Raw genomic sequence first — 21,333 nt, forward strand, 5'->3', positions numbered from 1 at the left:
CGCCGAGAGAAATTATAGCTCGGCAGTGTCGGAATCCGACATTCCGATTCGATGTCCGATACGAAAGTAACTTTGTCAACCACACGCGCGGTTACTGAAGTTGAAAACTCGTGTCATTCGATTAACTGGAAATTTCTAGAGTAAGGCGCCTGTAATTTAGAGAGAATCAAATAGTTTAATTACATACGTAAGCATGTCGATGATGTGATTAGCAAACTATTATTCGTGATAACTTGAAGCGCTAAGAATGAAGAAAATTTATTCATGTTTTTATGTAAATGTCAAAAAATTGAAACACGTGTAAGTTAATTCACTTCTATTGTAGAAGAAATTAAGTTTTAGAAATAAAATTATACAATATTTAAGGATATATCTAAATATGGTACAAAATTCATAAAAATTATGTACAATAAATCGCTTCCACTTTGATACTAAAGCTATCGAAATTTGGATTTAATTCATTAACGCATTTAAAAGTTATTGCAATTTGAACTTCTGCTAGTTTCACATTATAATCCTATGAAAATTTGTTATTATGATTATATTACGTTAAAAATATCGAAAAAATACAATAGTATCATGTATTTCAAATTTTTTTACATATATAATTGGAACTTTAAAAAATCATGTTGCAAAATTACATTAACATTTACTAAATTATTGTTTAGAAAAAAAAATAATTTGTTAAAATTTTGGTTTTTTCTCTTGTAACAACAATCATCACAATTCCATCTTTTGTTTTTAAACTGCAAACAGTCAATGAGATTTTATGAGCACTTTCGTTCTATCTTGCATTGTTTTAAATTGATACGAGAAGAATAAAACATGCCTATCAATGCGATCTCTTAAGAGTCGTATGAAAGACTATCAGATCTTTTTTATTTTTTTTTGTAAACAGTCTTAAATTTTAGTATTATCTCGACAAATATAACAAATATGTATACACTCGTAAATCTATAAGATTTATCCCGACTATCAAAATAGAAAATCTTAAAGCGTACAACAAACAAAAAGGAAAGATATACCAAAAACTTATTTCAATGTCAAAAATAAAATGAATTCTTTTATCATATTTTAATTAATCATCTTATATATATATGTTTATGTACAGGGTGTATCTAAATAAGTGCGAAAAATTTTAGATTATTTTTTATCGAAAAGGAGATTTGTTATATAAACATATACATCGCTTCCTGAGAAGTTACACTTTTTTATAAAGGGAGGGAAAAATTAAGTTTCTATTTTTTTTAATATTAATGTTCTTTTTATTAGTGTAAAATATTCATCAAATTTTATTTTTTTAATTTGTCTGAAATTTGAAAAAAAATATATATGTTTATATAAGAAACTCCCCTCTTAATTTTCGACAAAGAATTAGCTCTTATGTTTCACACTTATTTAGATACACCCTGTATATAAAAATTATTAAAGTATTATAATAAAAGTTAAAATTATTAAAGTGAAATCAAGGAAAAAATTATAGGTACATATTTATAAATAAAAGGAGTTTTTTTCCTATACATATATATATATATATATATATATATATATATATATGTATATATTCCTTTAAAAAAATGTCCTCCTTTGCAATGATAAAATAAATCCTAATACAAACGAATAGGAATCCGAACAGAGGAAAAAAAATAAAAATGTATTTTAGGAATTTTTTATTTCGTTCCCTAAATGTGTGTTATGTGTCGGTCAAAGTTGCAATGGTCACACGGTCACATTTTTCACGATTCCGATGGTGTATGACTGTATGTATGAACACGCTCATGTAATACACACGCGTCTATCCTATCGACGAAAATTCATCGACATCGAGAGACCAGCGGTGTACCAGCCAAAATTCCTAGAGCATACGGTAATAACAGGACGGTTGACATTCGTGTCCGCGCGTATTGTGTACGCTACATCCGTGATTCATGCTTGGATTTCCAGTAATTAATGCGGCGTTCGTTGCTGCAAAAGCACCGTGTCGAGATGCATAAGCTTGCATGACAGCGCTGCAAAAAGGGGCGAAATTATACCAGCATTTTTCAACACTATTCAAAATTAATCGAAAATTTTCTCGTCTCGCGTCTTCTAAGAGACAATTAAAGCGAAAAAAATGAAAACTAAAAGATAAACGAATGCAACCATGCGCTCTTTAGAATATCATTTTAACATAGGATATTTTGAAGAATGACCCAACTCTTTTGACGTATTTTAGAAATATTTGTTTGAGCACAAAATCTTGAACTGTCTTCTTTCAGAAAGTATAAAATTGAAATTATCATCGACCTATGTTTTAACTATCTTATATGTTTTTTTTTTTTTTACATTTTGAGATATTTAAACAAAAAATAGTACATACAATCAAAGTATTGTAGAAGCAAATTATTATATATTTCAGAAACATTTATTTTCTTTAGTCATACACCAGGTTCACATAAGTCTCTTTAGAAATTAAAAAATGAATGTGCTTTTATTTCTTCCATAAACCTGTTTAAGGAAGAGACCGCTAAAGATCTTTTTAAGTGAAGATCTTTTAATAATTTTCTGTAAACTTCTGTGAAGAATTAAAAGATGAATGTACTCTTCTTTTCTCCAGATAATTTCTTTAGAGAATAGGCTGCTAAGGATCTTTTTAAATGAAGATCCTTTTTTTAGTAATTTTCTAGAAACTTTTATGAATTTGAATCTCTACGAAATTAAAGACTAACAAGACGATTGACAATTCTCGTGTAGTTTCATGCGAATAGGAGCGAGTCAGAAATTGAGCCATTGAATATTTTTGCCAGAAAATGGTATTTAAAAGGAAATGATCAGTGTTATTTTATACACTATTCTGTACACTTGTATTAATTCTGACTGTGGTTCTTATTAACCCATTTCCTTCAATCTATATTATAGTACACAAAAACCTTCTCTCTAATTTATAAAAAGATAATAAAATACAGTATTATACATTTAAACCTACAAATTAGCAAGAAGAAGTAGATACTTATCTATAAAACCAAACCATAATCCAATATTGCAATGAAATTAGCGACGACTGTAGAAACGTAAAATTAAATTGACTTGGAGATTTTTGGAAATTGTAAAATGTTTCGAAGAGATTTGACGAATCTATCGACTTTACGATTGTATGTAATCGGATATAAATATCTTGAAAGAATGTGATTCATCAAATGATTTCTGAGAAGCGATGTTGGGACTAAGTTTCAAAGTAATCCTCTTGACTTTTCTTACGAGCAAAGAGAACATCTTCTAATCAGCAGCCGCGCGGAATCTGTTGCTTGAAAACTCACGAGTTCTCTCACGAATAATTACAACTAAAGATCAACGAAGCTTGTTAATTATGAAGTGTAGTTACAAATATTTATGAAATAACTAATAAATTAAAATTGCGTAAAATTTCCAACTCTGATCAAAGAATTCATACTTATTTCCTCTCTATGGAAAAGAGAAAACGAAGAATAAGATTTCTCCAAGAACTACCCGCAATTTGACACAAATTTTCGCTAAGAGAGATATCGATGTTTGCTACAAATATTTACGTTATCGAGAAGTAAATAAAAAATGTTTTCATTCACACAGGAGGACGTGAATAAAAGTTTTTCTTCACATTCAGAAAGAGAATCTCGAATTATCTCGTTGATAAACGGGGAAAAGATTTATATCGTAAGAAATCTTCTCAAAAGCTACTTACGATTTAGGGGAGAGACGCCATTCTAAACCATATTCACAATATTTATCGAATCCTTGATACGTACGCAGACTTGATACTTCACTCAGGCAGGTTTGACCTGCGTTTCATTCGCAAAAAAAAAGTCTCACGTACTCAATCCTTCAAAGAGAACCACTGCTGATTTCGACCACCGCGTTGATCCTCGCGTAATCATATTTCCATCCCTCGCATCATAGGATCTTTGGCAAAGTCCTATTGGGAGGCCTCTTACCTCAACAAAAGCGAGCACGAGAGTCGAGCAGCCTCGAAGAATAGGGAAACGGTAGCTGAACGATCCTGCTGGCTGCCTCGAGGGAAGCTCGCCCGGGCGGCATGGCTCCCACCTCTTCACCTCGATATCCTGCTGGCCGCTGTTGCCCGGTGAAGGATGTCCTCCTGTGTTCGCGACTAATTCCGAGCAACTTGTGCCGTTCCACTGTCATCCAACGTAGCAGTATACACCTTTACTCGGGTACGCACCCCGCGCAAATTCGCGAATAATTACTACCAGCACTCTCTCTCCCGCGTCAGGAAGTCAAGCCGCGTCTTTCGGGGAGGCTTTATACCGGATGTCGCACCACGTCGCGACGCGCCGGCTCTCATCGGATACGCGGACGCCGATTCGTTCGATTCGACGAGAGAAGAGAAGACCGAGAAAGGGGAAGAAAGAAAGAGATAGAGAGAGAGAGAGAGAGAGAAAGAGGGAAGAGAAAGAGAGAGAAAGAGAAAGAGAAAGAGAGAGAGAAAGAGAGAGAGAGGATATGGTTGATACTATAGATGAGGGTTAGTGGTTGGAAGAGGTGTAATGATGATGACGGCGACAATGACAACGACGATGATATACCGTGTAGAGTCCGTATGACTGTCGACAGGATCAGAAACGGGGAGAGATGAGCACGGAGACCTGGGCACAGGCAGGACACGATGGCCCGGCCACTGCGCCGACACTGAGGCTACGCCGCAGCCTCGGCCTCCTGGTACTCCCTCTTCCTCGCTCTCTCATTCGGTCTCGTTCTTCCTCTAATCCTCTCTCTCTGACTTCCCGTCTCTATGTAACGCTCTTCCACCCCCGCCGCGAACCACCCTCCCCTCCCTGCGCCGTTGCTCGCGCGCTCTCTCTCTCGCGATCGCGCGTACGCGTGCCATGGTGGGTAAATTTCGAGGATCCTTTCCATGTTTGTGTTTCTTTCTCCTACCTTCTACGCTTTCTCTCTTTCCCCCTCTCTCTCTCTCTCTCTCTCTTTTGGAGTTGCTCGTGTGATTTATCATAATTTTTCGAAAATTTATCTTTTTATACAGTACCGAAAGATTGCAGAAATATTGCAAAACCTTTTTCCTCTAAAATATTGTAATATGAAAGTTGCGACATGCTCATATAATTTATCATAATTTTTTTTTAATTTTTTGAAAATTTATATTTTTATACAGTACCGAAAGATTGCAGAAACATTGCAAAAACATTATACTAAAATATTCCCATACAGTGCAACAAGATTGCAGCAGCATTGTAGCAACATTTTATTGCAATATTACAATATTGCGAGAACATTGTGAAATGTTGTAGCAATCTTGCTGCAAGGTTGCAGCAACGGTAAAATGTCCGCTTTCAGAAATATTGTTCTATAACATTGCAACAATAATGCAATAAAATAAATATGTATTACTATTGGATTATTGGAAATGTGTTAAACACATGATCGGAATGTTCTGTACCTAATATTTTTTGCGTGAATTTTATTTTTATAATATTTCTGAAATGTTGCTGCAACGTTGTTTAAACTATATTGCAAATTCATGCCTATATAATATTTCTGCAATATTGCTATGCAATGTGCGATATTGCAATGTTGTTGCAATATTGCTGCAAACTTGTGTGCTGTATGGGTTGTAATATTGAAAGTTGCGAAATATCTCTACAATATTGTTACAAGATTGCAGCAACGTTGAAATGTCCGTCCTGGGAAACATTTGCATGAAACATTGCAGCAATATAGAAATGTGCACGGAAACATAAGAATAAAGGAATTAACGATTATAGAATAATATTTTTTATAATCTTTCTGAAATGTTGCTGTAACGTTCTCGTGAAATATTACATTTGTACGTTCCTATAATGTTTCTACAATGTTACATTGCAACTTGTAAGAATGCAACATTGCTGCAATGTAATTGCAATGTTCTGTGCTGTATATTTATCTTATCTATTTATCTTTTTATCTTATTTATCCCATATTATTTATCTGATTTATCTTTTTATCTTGTTTTTAGCTCTATATCTATATGTGTCACCCCCTTTCTTCTTTTTCTCTGCTAAATTCTTCCCTTTCCATTTCACGCGCGATTTCTCCCCTTCCATTGACTCTATTTCTAATTTTCTCTCTGAGTTCCCCTTTCCACCCCTTCTACCTCCCTCTTGTTCTCCCTTCCTATTCTCTTTCTTTTTCACTCAATTTCTCCTATTTCTGTTCCTCTTCTGTCGTCTGCCAAAAACTCCGTCCTCATATCTTCAGCCCCACCATTTTCGCGTCCACCACCATCTCTTTCTGCTTCTACCGATTCTTCCTCTCACTTTCTCTCAATTGATATCTACATCGCTTTTCAGCTACTGTGCTTCTCTCTCGTCTCGTTTATTCCCCTTTTTGTTAGACCTCTCGAAATGCTCTCTTTCCTCTTAAATATATCCTCCCTAACTTTCCCATCTCTCTCCTCTCTGTCTCTCTCTCTTCATCTTCGCTATTTTTCGAACATCCTTCCTCAACTTGGATATCCCTTCATCCCTTCCTTCACGCTTTTCGTCCTTCCCTTTCGCCTTCCACCGACTCCCACTAACCATGTACGATTCCACCTCTCTTTCTTCCAGGATCTTCCGTCCCTCTCCCATCTGCGTCCCCACATTCTGAGTTTCATCCCTTTCGTTCACCCAGCGCGCATTCCCCTCCATTCTTACACTAGCGCAGCGATCTCGCGTTCTTCGCATCTGTCGCGTTCCACCACGAAAGTCAACCCTGTATCGTTAGAGGGTGCATTTTTTCTTCATTCTACCGGATAAAGTTATTGTATACAGGATGGTCCTGAAATAGTTGGTCAAAATCAGGGATTGGATTGGACTCGTCATAAGAACGAAGAAAGTTTCTATAAACGTTAGTCGAAAAACGCATCCTTCAAGAGTTACGACTCATTTAATTATCAGTTTTAAAGAACAAATACTTCTAAAGTTTTGATCGTACTTACTATAATTTGTGCTTTTTTAATTAATGTGTTCAATAAGTAGCTCAATCGAGTGATCTGTCATAATTGAAATATATATTATTATTGTTCGAACACGGATCCAATAGTTAAGGTTATGCAAGAAGGTTAAGACATCTCCTACAGCTACCCATGATGCATTGCGTAATTAGAAATGCATAGTGATATATTGATATTAGTTACATTGTAAAAAAAATACATAATTTAAATTAGAAAAATACAACACTATTTTATTAATTAATTTATTTATATGCCTTATTTACCAATATTTATATTTTGTATTATATTGAAAATAACATAACCTAACCCTTGTCAACCTGACAATGAGTAGCTGTGGAAGATGTCTGAACTTTTTCATGTATAACTTATGCATAAGTTTACTATCGGATGGAAAAGCTCTTTTGACACGTTCCCGAATCAATAAATAAAATAAAAATACTTCAATATTTATACATATATGTACGATCTAAAGAGAATACATTATTCGCGGATGGGATAATAAAGAGATAAATTCATAACAAGCTAATTAAAACTCAGTTGTACAAGAATATGATAATGTAAATATGCAGAACTGCGGATCTTAAAAGGAAAATAATAGATTATTAATTATTAATTTATAATAATAATTGTAATAATATATCACATAGAAACACTCTTATATGTAAGATAATTCCATTCAAGAAACATGCTGTAATTAGAACTGGTGCGGAAAAATCCCGCATTATGCGAAAGTGCCGGCGGTAATGTTAGAGAGCGTATTTTCGCGCGGACTTTAACGAATTAATTAAACGTAACCTACGAACCACAAACGCGAAAATAATATCGTCCGGTTTTTCACCTGACCGCGAATTGCGTTCACTTGAAAATTGAAAAGCTTCAAGAGCACGTCGACGAATACTCTATCGTCCTTCATGCAGTCGCACCATCTTTCAACGTAAAATGTATCACGATCCTCAATCAAATCCGCTATTCGTCAACCCTTTATACTCTTTTTTTTCTTCCTTCCTTTATTATTTAATTTTTTTCTTTGTGTCATTATCAATAAATGTTTTAAATTATTATATAATTACATATATATTCTAGCAATTAAAGCGCAATATGCAATCTAAGATTTTGAACAGTAGTGTGCTTAGATGATTTTACAATTAGCTAGATAAAAATGAGATAAAAATATGTATATTTATCTTAGATAAGATAGAGATAACTTTGTTTTAAATATATCCAGATAAAAGAAAAAATAATATAGCGATTCATCTAGATATTTTCCAGATAATATTACTTTAAAATCGCTTATGTAAACACGGTTATAAAAAAAATGTAAATTATAAAAGGGATGTAAAAATATATTTATACTTGTATTTGCAAGTTTTTATCGCTTAATGCTTAAATTCTGCTAATTAATAATAATATTTAAATATTTTTATATGCTATGCCTCTAAAGCAAATTATCTGAACATTCTAGATAATTTAATAATTTAATTTAGTAGATATAATTGATTCTAGATAATTTAATAATTTAATTTAGTAGATATAATTTATTCTAGATAATTTAATAAAGATAACATTTTCTATCTAAAATGCAGATATATAGATAATACATATTTTTATTATCTATATAAAGATAAGATGACGCCAAAACTTTATGTAAATAATTATCTATATAATTTTATCTAGATAACAGCAAACACTAGTTCTGAGATTTATTTGATAATAATACTGATAAAAGATTTGAGGATGAAAGTGCATAAACCGATAAAACTCGAGGAAAAACAAGTAAAGGAAACGAGTAAAATTGTCGGAAGCTATGATTTTAATCGATCATTAACTCCGTCTTAATTTTACAAATATACGAACTCATCGGTTCTTTTATATTGAATGACCTTACAGTTTCATTTATAATGATTGTGAGTGAACCAATTTAGACAGCATTGTTATCTCGAACGAATCGACTTTTACGAGATTTATCTTATCCATCTTCTAGCTCGGAGATCTGTGCGCAGTTTTCTCTTTTCTTCTCTTTTCTATCCATCCTATTCTTTTCTTGTATTTTCTACTTACCCCAAGCAACCTTGCGCTGAAGTAAACGTTTGCGGATAACGGAACGGAATTGAGTCCTCCGTACTTATTTAACTGCAGAATGGATGGAATTTTTGTAATAGAGTCTACAATACCGATTTCTTAATTTCTTTATACAAATTGATAGAAATTGACAAGCCAAACATTTTTGAACACATTAACAAACATCACGTTTCATCACAATATTATTACACTGATCAACACTAATTTTATTGCCAATTATATTAGATTTATTTTAGGGTAACTTTCGCTGATTTTTTGAATATAGTATTGATTTTCCTAACTCTAATTTTTTAGATAATAAATGCCCTATGAGAAACATAAAAAATGCAGAAAATATAATAGCCTACTCCTATCTCAAATTATCTCAAAAGTATATATAAAATATAAAATGACTAATAATGTTGTGTTCAGTTTTTACTTAACACAAAATTAAAATAAATTGAAATCACAATTAATGCATGGAAAAATGCTGTTTGTACGATTTTCTTTTATGTAGGTCATCAGGATCACGTTGAAGATAAAAATAATGTTAAACTCTGCTACATATGTCAGTGGCTATAGATCGTATTTGGGATAAAATTGTAATTTGAGTATCCATTATCTCAAAAACTAGAGCCAATTCAGCATAATTGTTGTCACTTTTGGATTCAGTATCTCCAAAATATCCTATATTTGTTTAAACAATCTTGGTAAAACAAAAGATTTTTTTGGTGACCGGTGTTATATTTAGTGTTGTGCTTACATGATTTCAAAATTAGCTAGATAAAAATGAGATAAAAATAAATAATAAATTTATCTTAAATAAGCTAGAACTGATTTTGTTTTAAATATATCTAAATAAAAGATAAAATTATATGACGATACATCTAAATAACTTTCAGATAATTTTAAGACTGCTTATGTGAACAATTATAAAAAAAGTGTAAGTTACAAAAGGGATATAAAAATCTAGTCATGTTTTTATTTATATGTCAAACTTATATTTTACACTTTTCTTTATTTTTATCGCTTACGGTGTTAGTGCTATTATTTAAATATTTTTATGTGTTATGGCCCTAAACCAAATTATCTGAACCATTATTCTAGATAATTTAGATAATAAAGATAACATTTTTTAATCTAAGATGCAGATATAAATATTATTTTTATTATTAATAAAGATAAGATGACGCCAAAACTTCATCTAAATAACCATCTATATAATTTTATTTAGATAAAAGCAAACACTGGTTATACTTCACCTACGATGAAAAGATAAACCCATTTGTTTAATAAAAACTTACGTTTGCAGAGATGTAAGGAACAATATCCGAACGTCATATAACACTGCGACATTATAAAATATGTATCTCGCATGATCTCATCGTCTTATAGTTGTACGATACGCACCTTGTTTTCAAGGCTGCGCGCAGAACATAAACGTCATCTCGGTTTGTTCCGTAAATTCATAAAGTGGCGAAGACAAACTCGAGGTAGGGATACACGCCATAAGTCGTGCGTACCTATAATATGCCACAGTAACGACGAGCCATAAAATTTCTGCGCGCCTTTAAAGAATCTAAATAATTTCGTAAAACGGAATTTTTTTTCTCGACATCTTTTATTACTGAATATCACCGACAAACATATCCATACAGCACCGTTAGATTGCAAAAACATTACAACAATCTTTCACCGCAATATTGCAATATTGCAAATTCACTGCAAAATGTTGCTACATCATTGCTGTTGAATTACAGCAATGTTAAAATGTCCGCTTTTTGGAAGATAATAAAATTATTGATTATCGTCAACATCTTTTATTGTACAATATTGCAAAAAATTATTTTATTACAGTATTATACCCAGCAAATACCAAGTTACAGTTATATAATTGTTAGTTGTAATTTTCCACTCAACAATATAATTGTTATAATACACATATTATATTTTTGAGTGGGAAATTACAACTAACAATTATATAGCTGTAATTTGGTGTTTGCTGGATATATGTATATATATTACAATATATAAATTATAGAATTTGGATTACATGCAATATTTCCAAAATATTAATGTCATGTTGCTACAAGTGTGCTGGAATTTTGTACACCTATATCTCTGCAATGTCTTTATAATGTTGCATTGCAACTTGCAACATTGCAACGTTGCTGCAATATAATTGCAATAATCTGTGCTGTATGGGTAATATCGCATAAATATATACAACGATATGTCCGTGAAAGCCTCGGCAACACGCGAGAACGTTATTACGTTCCCTAATGGAGACGACGAAAATAGTAAAGTGCATACTTCGGACTCGTATCCTCGTTAGTAGGACGTATCCTTCGTACAGAAGGCAGGATATCGCGTATTATCACGCGGTACCACCCAGGATCGTGTCGAGGTCAACTTATAGTTCACGATACGGGGCCTCCCTTCGTAGTCACGCAAAATGAAAAGCCACCGCAGTCTAACCTTATTCAAGGAATATCGATTGGTGGAACAAGAAACGTTGCATGCGCGTCCTTGACTCCGGAAACCTTTCCGTTTCAAGGGCCAGGGTCGGCAGGTAAGAGATTAATCGTTCAGGAAATTTTTCGCGCGCCCTCGCAAAGAGCTTTGCTTTATTTCTTGCGAGACACTCACTCTTGATTGTCAGATAAAGAAAATCGGCCGAATTTCTTTGCACAAGAGTCATTGATACTTCGATTCTTTTGGATATGGCATCTCGCGAGTTTTAAAAATAACTCTTAGCACTCGAAGCGCTAAAATCAATATTTCAAAAAAATATCGCGATTTTTCGTTGCTTCGAAATAAAATTCCCAAGGAGCGAAAAATTTTGTCGGTTTTTTAAATTCTGGGTAGCTTCGTGCGAGTTCTAAAAATAACTTCTAACATTCGAAGGGCTAAAATCAATATTTCAAAAGACATCGGGATTTTTCATATGTCGTTTCAAATATTTCTAATTCCCGAGGGGTAAAAAATGTTTTCACTTCAGTTCTGTATATTTCGTTGCAATCGCAAAAGTGATGTCGCGCCTCACCCTTGATAACGTCGTCGTCCTTCAAAGACAGAGTGACTCTTAGTCTGCACGATAAATTCGAGAAAGGCATCAAACACACAAAGGAAATATAACGAGCTTTCGAGAGGTCACACTGTCGGAAATTCGTCTCACGGGTTCGATCGAAATGCAGTTTCGATCTGCGGCAAATTCGAAGTAGAATCCGGTACGGATGCACGTGGACACATATATATATATATATATATCGATGAGAGAGAACTTTACCCCGGTGACATTTCAAGCGATGGCTGTAGGTTGATTATGCAACGATCATCGCAATGGGAATTTCTGTATAAAATTTGAATCGTCTCGAGAATACATTTGCATTTTCGGAAACATGTACAACTACAACGAAAACGATATACATATATTGATGCTGCAATCAATTTAATTACTTCAATCTCCTTTGCGCGAATAAAAGAAAAATATAAGAATAAATAAATAATAAGAGAACAAATGCTAATATGGATCTATTTTATTTTTAACTCCATTTTATTTTTATTTTTTACAAAATCGATATGTATATACAAGATGTCCTAGAATCCATAAACCTGTTAACGGCGGATTTCTAAGATCATTTTTTGCATGTTCCCAATTTTTATCATTTTTGTCTCTTTAATTAAGCCTTTAAATTAAAATTCTATTAAAATAAACTCTACTTGAAAAAAGTAGATTAAAGTAAATTAAAGAATGTGATTCCGTTAATATTTCATTTCAACAAAGCTTTATTTGCGAAAAGCCCTATATTTTCAATCGCTTAAAATTTGAAAATTATTGCTGCTTCGACATTTTCGCTAAAGAAAAATCACTACCAAATAATCCCAAAAATTTAGCATTAACAGATTTATGGATAGTTCTCAGACACCCTGTATAGGTATTAGAAATGCAAGTTTTGTGAAATTTGTTTTAAAGAGATAATGCAAAAAGTATCAAAAAATTATTTACTAGTAATACATATAAAAGACGACTTAATACTACACACACACACACACACACACACACACACACACACACACACACACACACACACACACAATAAACCTTGTAGAAAATAATTAACATATACACATCCAAAAATTTTAATTTAATTAAAAATTTTAAATATATGCACCTTTTTAGTTACATAATTATATTTGTATTTTTTAATTTAAATTAATAGTTTTTGTTTACAATGGATATAACTTTTTAATAACAAAAATTTATGTGCAAAGATACGACATATATTCTCTCTACAAAAAATATATATACATATATATTTGCACCAAAACAACTATTGTCAGAACGGTCGTATTGTAACGGTGTTTTTGTTAAACGAAAAACAAACCGTACGCTATGTTTCATTCTCCGAACGGCTTTGACGCTTCCGTTTAACAATTGACTTTTTTTCACAAAACTCATTGGCATGCGTTACAGATAGGTGTAGAAATGGATTTTCCACCTTCTCCTCTCATTCAGCCTTCTCGCTAGTCAATCACGTTTATTCAAAGGCGCATTAACACAACTGTTTTCATAGTAACAGGACTCTGCAATAGCGAAACGAAGATGTCATAGACATTTGATCGTTTACCATTTAAATCCGCATGTTTCTTTACTTTCTATGGATATCATTCGAATGATACATCACAGGATAGCAACATCATCAAAAATAATACATGGTCTGTTAAAAAATGAGGCTCAATATGTAGTATATAATGTGATAGTATTAAAAAATTTTAATTTTATATATACTTATAAAATTATTATAATGACGCAAACTAAACGGATCGAAAATTGGTGTGTTTTTAAAAGAAGGAATGTATTATACATTTTGTAATTAGGATTTGTTTAATGCTACCACATCATGTACCACATATTATCTCATTATTTTTGTGACCATATTACATTGGTCAACAAAAATAACTTTTGTTTAGTTGCCAAAAATGTTTGAACAAATTTAGGGGATTTTGGGGATACTGAATCCAACAACAGTCATGAATTGGTTGAGATAATGGATACTCAAATTACAATTTTATCCCAAATATGATCTGCAGCTACTGACATATGCAGCAGAGTGTGATCTGTCTTTTATTCTTTAATATTATTTTTATCTCCCACGTGATCCTGATGACCTACATAAAAGAAAATTGTACAAGCATTTTTTATGCATTAATTGTGATTCTGATCAGCTTTGTTTTTATGTTGTTTTACTGAATACAATGTCATTTCATGTACAGGGTATATCTAAATAAATGCGAAAAATTATAGATGATGTTTTGTTCAAAATTAAGGGTGGATTTCTTATATAAACATATATTTTTAGATTTCTCTCGGAGAAGTTGCACTTTTCTAAAAACTTAATTTATTATTTTCTTTAAATATTAATAAATATCCTTTTTATTAGCAAAGAAGATCCATCAAGTTTTATTTTTTTAATTTCTAAAATTTAAGAAAAAAGAATACTAACTTAATTTTTACCTCCCTCTTTAGGAAAGTGTAATTTCTCAGAGAGGGATATAAAAATATATAAGTATATGTTTATATATAAAAAACCCTCCTTAATTTTTGACAAAGAATCATCTAAAATTTTTCGTACTTATTTAAATACACTCTGTATATACATATATTGTACTTTTGAGATGATTTGAAACAGTTTTTATATGATTTGGGGATAGGCTATGCCTGATCATTACATTTTTGCATTTTTTATGTTTTCCACAGGACACTCATCTAAAAAATTAGAGCCAATCTAATCAAACCATCATATTCGTAATCAGTGTGACACAAAATTACCCTAAAATCGATCTAATATAATTGGTAAAAAAATCAATCTGATGGCCAATGCAGAGTAGTTCTTTTTTTTCACTGAAGGGAATATCATTGTTCTGTTTTACCGACTTTAAGTTAGGTTAGGTTCACTTTTTATTGATTATACAGATTGAAAAATCCTCCACAATAAAAATATTGATAATAATGAGTGGGGAGCACTGTCCGGCAACTAATTTTTTCTGTTTTATGCCTCGACATCGATTCCGCACGCAAATATACATATATAATTAATTCAAGTACGAATCTTTTGATATAGGCTTTTAATCTTATTTTTATTACTTTTGTATTATTCTTTCATGTTATCTCTATTGGGAGCGCCATATTTTGTACACCAATAAATTGCACAACTTTTGTATTAAATAAGTATTGTTATGAGCTGATGCAAGAAGCCGATAAAAGCACTGTAATTTTTTAACTTTTATTGTTTTTTTATACGAAATTACAGCGCTCCCTGTTCATTATTATCAGTACTTTAATTGTAGAGAAGGATTTTTCAATTTATATAGTCAATAAAAAGAAAAGCCCTTGAACTCAAAATCGATAAAACAGTCATGGTCAGCATCCCCTTAATTCATTATGTAATATTAATATGAATTCGACTAATAACAGGCACAAGTATATTCACGCATTAAATAACGCAATTTTCCGCGACTTTTATTTTTATATGATTTTCATCATCAATATCCTTTAATCGGGCTAAAATAAGAAGGAGAGAAAATTACCTCGAAGATATCAAATTAGATCATCGCTACGTTCTTGTCGCTCTCGTCCCAACCCACTTTTCGACTAGCTGCGCCACTTGTCCGCTCATTCCTTGTGAAACTTTTAGCGGGAGCATCTCATTATAGTTGGACGAGCGTCGCTCGCGCTCCATTTGTCTCGCGGCCGAAGATCGCTATCCCCGTCGCCGATAACATTTAACGGAGACGGTGAAAAGCGACCGGGCTTGGGGGATCGATGACGACGCGTGCGGGCCATTGTGTTTTTGCTCGCAGAGAGAGAAACTGCATGACCGCGACAATGGCCAGCGCGCACCCAGACACAACGTGTCCGTTTCTCGCCGTCGCGGACGTAGCGTTCCTCTGGCGCGGAAAATAGGCTGCGTTCCTTTTGTTTGGGCAGACTACTTGTCGCGAACCGAGCAGGAGGTGTAGTTTCCGCCGCGCTTCGGGAGAATTCATCGCAATTCTGAAAGGAAGTCTTACATCACCTGCGAGATACGGAGAATCGACTTTCATGAGAACTTGTGTCTGCCAGCGATAAACTCGCGCGTCTCTCCTATCTTCTTCATTTTATACAGAATGTCCCATTTTAATCGATCATCCCTACGAAACTTTTTTATTTTCGACAAGATAACAAAATGTTACATTTGAACATTGCATAAATAACCTTCAAGTGATCTTGAAAAGCGCACTTCGGAATAAAGTTAGTAACTCTCTAAGTTATCCTCTTTTCCCCTTTAAATCAAACAAAAATTGTTGGTAAAAAGGGATAGACGACAACGTTACTGACTTTCTTCTGAAGAACGCTTTTCAACGTCATTTATATTTTCATAAATGGAGAACCACTATATTTTATATAAATCATCTGTTATATAAATCAATTTCTCACAATTTTCGGAATAGAAAGTTATAAGAGTATTATAAAATAATCAAAAAATTAATAGATTACGGAATATTTTCTACCATGGTTTGCCATATAAAAAAAACATGAATGACCTTCAAATGAATAACCTTCATAAGCATTCTTCAGTAGAAAGTCAATAGAGCCATCTTCTGTCCTTCTTTCAAAAATCAAACAACTTTTGTTGGAAACATTTTGTTATACAATTAAAAATTCAGATTTTGGGAGTGGTCGATTAAAATCGGACATCCTGTATAGTTTAATCTATACTTTTTATAATTATTTTGTAATAATTTTTTACAATCGCTGTAAAGTATTTTTAAACATTTTTCCGCGTTTTTATCAATGGTTTAAAAAAGTTGAAAAGCGTGAAGAAATATTGTTAATTAATAAATTAATTATAATTAATCAAAATCTGAAGTTTTAATCTCCAAGTTTTGATTTCCAAGTTTTTAAATATTTAAAGCGGATGTACGATGAAAAATTTCGACAAATTTATCTGACGATAAAACGTTCAACTGAAATGAAGAAGAATATTATCGAGGTATATCTAAATGAATCGAATTTGCCAGCTTGCCATATCTTTTAGGTTTGCGTGCCAAGGCAATCTTTTCACGAGAGAGATTGCCTTGGCATGCGAACTCTGTTCTTTAACTATTAAAGCAGCATTTAAATCGGCGTGTATGCATACGAATGAGAAAGATATCATTTTAATTCACATCGAGATGAACATTTGAGATCTTTAATATCTCCTGGCAATCTCGTGGTTCGACATGATGCCACATATGAGAAAATGAAAATGTCGCTTTCATCAATATTTATATCTGCCATTATTAATATTATTACGCGAAGAAACATGCTAACATTGCATTAATATTGTCTCCAATATTTATTAACAACGAAATACTCGCAATGTTTAATATAATCTATATATGCAATGATAAACACACAGTGTTTGATATTATCCAAATAAAATTATATAGATGATCACATCTATATAAAATTTTGACATTATCTTATCTTTACATAGATAATAAAAATATAAAAATGTTCAGATAATTTGCTTTAGAGTCATAGCGTATAAAAATATTTAAGTAGGCGATAAAAATTTATAACTTATTTAAAATAATAAATATATTTTTATATCTCTTTTATAATTTAAATTTGTTTAATAATTATGTTTACATAAGCAGTCTTAAAAATAATATTATCTGGAAATTATGATGAATTGCTATATAATTTTATCTTTTATGTAGATATATATTTAAATACAAAATCTTTATCTTACCTAAAATTTACTTATTTTTATCTCATTTTTATCTAGATAATTTTAAAATTATCTAAAAGCACAACACTGGAAATTGACTTAATAGTCCTGAATTATCTATAAGTTATTTAGATAAATCGCTATCTAATGTTATCTTTTATCTAGATATATTTAAATTTAAAATCATTTTTATCTTACCTAAGATAAATTTACATATTTTCATCTCATCTTTATCTACATAATTTGAAAATCATCTAAGTACAACACATACATATATATTATTTATACATATGCTGTGAAAAAAGTAGTTGAAAAAGAGATTTATATGAGAAAGATTGATCTATCAATGAATATAAGACGATTTTGATAAGATATTACGACGAATATAAGTCGATTAGGCAGAATAATAATTTGAAATTGATGAAAGTCCCATTTAATATCCTTCTTAATCTTCACTGACCGAAAAGAGTCATAAACTTAGTGGAAACTCTCTCGGATGTTTGAACAAACATTTTTCTCCTGACTGTCGAAGATTCCAGGTCAGCGAGCCAAGCTGCCTCGAAAATTCGCCCATCTTCGGCATACAAGATCCGCGGATACGATGGATAGAATGATTAAATTTCCCAAAAAGTCGCTTTGCCCGGACTTACTGATTAAATTGAACAGGCGAAACTACAAAAATATGATTGTTAGAAAATGCAAAAGCGAGACGTGTATTGTGTATTCTATCTATATGTACAAAGAAAGAATAACAAAAAAAAGAGTATTTGTTTTTTCTGACCAACAATATGAAAATTCAGGTCACCGATACGGCAAGATCGGTTTTCAAATCTGTCTATAGTCTCTACAGACAACAAGAAATTTTCTCGAGCTCTTTCCGAAAAAATAACATTTGGAAACATCGCGAGATTCGTCACGTCTGTTTCTACTTACAGAATAATAATTATAATTATTATACTAAAAACATTTATACACAAAAATTCATACACTTTAAATATATATTAATCTATTAGAAAATTAGATATATTTTTAATATATATTTAATATTATTGAGGATAGATTATTTGTATGTTTTGTATCCTAAATTACAACTTTAGTTTACTTTGATATAATCTTGTAATATAAAAAATCAAACAAAAAAAAACATCTTAAACGATATTATAATATGAAACACATGGGGTTATGATACGAACAAAGCTTACTCGTAAAAGAGATGGATTATGAAGTGACAGACAGTTATAATAATCGCTAATTTAATCTCTATTCATATTTTGCATTAATTTTAGAAACTTTTGCATACTATTTTATGTTACATATTCATAAGAAAATTTTTAATGGAAATTTGTCACTGAGATTAAAAACGAGACCAACGATGTATGTACCGGAATAGATTTAATAACATGCATATGTATATTTATGTTAAATAATAAATATATATTAAAATAAAATGGTATCTCTGATTCATAAAAATTGTGTATACAAAAATTTATTTGCGTTTACAATCTATCAATCTATCAAAAATCTATTTGTGTATACAAAAATCTTATTAATAATTCTTTACAAAAATTAATCATTATCAAAAATATTTTCTCAAAAATTATATTTTATTTTTATTAATAATACGAGAAAAAAATTTTAAATATTAGCGTCAAAAAGTAGTAAAATAAAAAAATTGCGCTAAATAAATAAAAATATAACTTTTACAAAAATTAAACACCATCAAAAATATTATTTTCTTAAAGATTATATTTTATATTTATTAATAATACGAGAAAAAAGCTTAAAATATTAGCGTCAAAAATAGTAAAATCAAAAAATTGCATTAATAATAAGTAAATGACAATATAATATATAATATTTAGATGAATTTTCCATAATGATACAAGTGTATAATTATTATTTTATTTCAAAATGTTTATATAATATATATAATAATAAAATAAATTCACTAAAGTATATATGTATATATGTATATATTTATTTATATCTCTAAATAACATGAATAATTATGTAATTAACTTAAACTTGAACGTATATACATTGTAAAATTATTACGTATTTTTATAAAATATTTATATATATATATATATATATATATATATATATATATAATAAAATAATATAATTAAATTAATTTTATGTCTAAATAAACATTTAATTCAAATATATTGAAACGTTTTTTAAAAAAAGATAATACGAGGCACAAAAAATTAATTTTAGAAAATTAAAAAATTTAAAGTTAAAAAAATTAAAATTAAAAATTGAACTTAAAAAATAAAAGTAAAAAAATTTAATGTGCAAAAAATACTTATTGTTAGTACTGTTTTTATATTGTAGCCCTCTGACTGCGAAACATCTTCAGAAATGATGATGTACGAAATGTGTATATACAAAATGATATATCACGAATCACAACTCATCTTTGGAGAATAAATTGAAGTAAAAATAAGTCAAAACTAAAGAATCATGAAATTACGTTTAAACCTTATTCTTTAAAAAGAATTATAATCAAAATAATGCGCTTTAAACATCCATCTTGAAATTCTGATTGTAGTTAGAGAGACATTGCAGATGCATCAAAACATATATCAGGATAAAAAAATTTTTACTCATTTTGTCTTGATTGATCAATTAAACACTTCGAAACATTTCTCGCAGATCACAACTTCTGTCACAAAGAATGACAAAGTATTTGAATATTTTTGTAAAGATATATTCCAATATATTATTAAAAAAATATACAAAAAAAAAAATGTTGATACTAATAAATTCGAGTTTTCAGGGCGACAGACTGAACATCTTTACATTTAGCCATTATACAGGGTGTCTGACATAAGGTGTAACACCAAAAATACAGAAGTAAGTAGATCTTGTTATTTGGAGACAACTTTTTCTCAGTAAAAATATTGAGGCATCAATACTTTTCGAATTGAACGATTGAAAATAAAGGGTTTTTCGCAAACTAAGCCTTGTGGAAATATAATATTAACAAAACCACATTCTCTAATTAAGTTCAAGTAGAGTTTATTTTAATAAAATTTTAATTTAAGATTTACTTATAAAGATACATGATGGCAAAAATTGGAAACATGCAAAAAATAATGATCTCTCTTGATATTTTTGCTGAAGAAAAAAAGCACAAGCAGCAGCACGTTTACTCTCCTCTTATTGCCACGTGCCGGCAGCCAATGCTGGATATATTGGGTTTTACTATAGCTCGAGTGGCTTTCAAGTCTTTCCTCTATATTATCTTGGCGCGTTCTTATTTGTCTAACAATAAGTCTAAGGTGAATGCCCAAAACCATAGGAGCGAAATGACTATCGGCATTATCGAACATATTCATCAATGGTATGAGTGTCATTATGGGTGTGCACCAATCGAATATGATCATTACTTTTGTTTTACTAGGCGAAATTTATCTAACGAGACCTATATCATTGATGGACGCCAATAGAATTGGGCATTCTGCTTTAATATCAAATATTTTGATTATTATTGTAAATATCGCAAAATGGTATAAGACTATTTTTCTATATATGCGACACGTACACAGG

General features: G+C 31.1%; 1 protein-coding gene across 2 annotated transcripts in view; it reads right to left on the reverse strand.

Moving 5' to 3' along the window:
- Positions 1-4,744, reverse strand: part of LOC114932276 (inactive dipeptidyl peptidase 10) — a 107,229-nt gene extending 102,485 nt beyond the window's left edge. For both annotated transcript variants that reach the window (XM_029304443.2, XM_029304441.2), the window contains exon 1: positions 3,948-4,744. The gene's annotated coding sequence lies outside the window, so the exon portion shown is untranslated. The remainder of the gene's footprint in view (positions 1-3,947) is intronic.
- Positions 4,745-21,333: the final 16,589 nt, after the last annotated feature.

Source organism: Nylanderia fulva, unplaced genomic scaffold, assembly GCF_048542155.1.
Source record: "Nylanderia fulva isolate GAGA-0341 unplaced genomic scaffold, ASM4854215v1 Scaffold106, whole genome shotgun sequence".
NCBI lineage: Eukaryota > Metazoa > Arthropoda > Insecta > Hymenoptera > Formicidae > Nylanderia > Nylanderia fulva.